The following is a 318-nucleotide window of genomic DNA, read 5'->3' as shown; positions in this document are numbered from 1 at the left end:
AAAAAAAATCAAAAATAGAAAAAAACGAAAAAAAAAGAGCAACACAGGGACTTCCCAGGAGGTCACCCATCCTATACTACTCTCGCTCAAGCACGCTTAACTTCGGAGTTCTGATAGGATCCGATACATTAGTACTGGTATGATCGCACCCGACATTTAAAGGGTTGTTTATTCATATATCCCTCGAGCACGAGTGGACCAGGATGAGAGAGAGAGCGCGCGGCACTGCTCTCGCCCCATCAGAACCCCGAAGTTAAGCGTGCCTGCGCGAGTGCAGCACTAGGATGGGTGACCTCCCTGGGAAGTCCTCGTGTCGCG

The 318-nt window shown here is 49.7% G+C and overlaps 1 pseudogene; it reads right to left on the bottom strand.

Moving 5' to 3' along the window:
• Nucleotides 1-33: 33 nt before the first annotated feature.
• LOC140965617 (5S ribosomal RNA) lies at nucleotides 34-151 on the bottom strand (annotated as a pseudogene).
• Nucleotides 152-318: the final 167 nt, after the last annotated feature.

Source organism: Primulina huaijiensis, unplaced genomic scaffold (genome assembly GCF_012295235.1).
Source record: "Primulina huaijiensis isolate GDHJ02 unplaced genomic scaffold, ASM1229523v2 scaffold11413, whole genome shotgun sequence".
NCBI classification, from domain to species: domain Eukaryota; kingdom Viridiplantae; phylum Streptophyta; class Magnoliopsida; order Lamiales; family Gesneriaceae; genus Primulina; species Primulina huaijiensis.
This window is presented reverse-complemented; position numbering and strand designations above follow the sequence as displayed.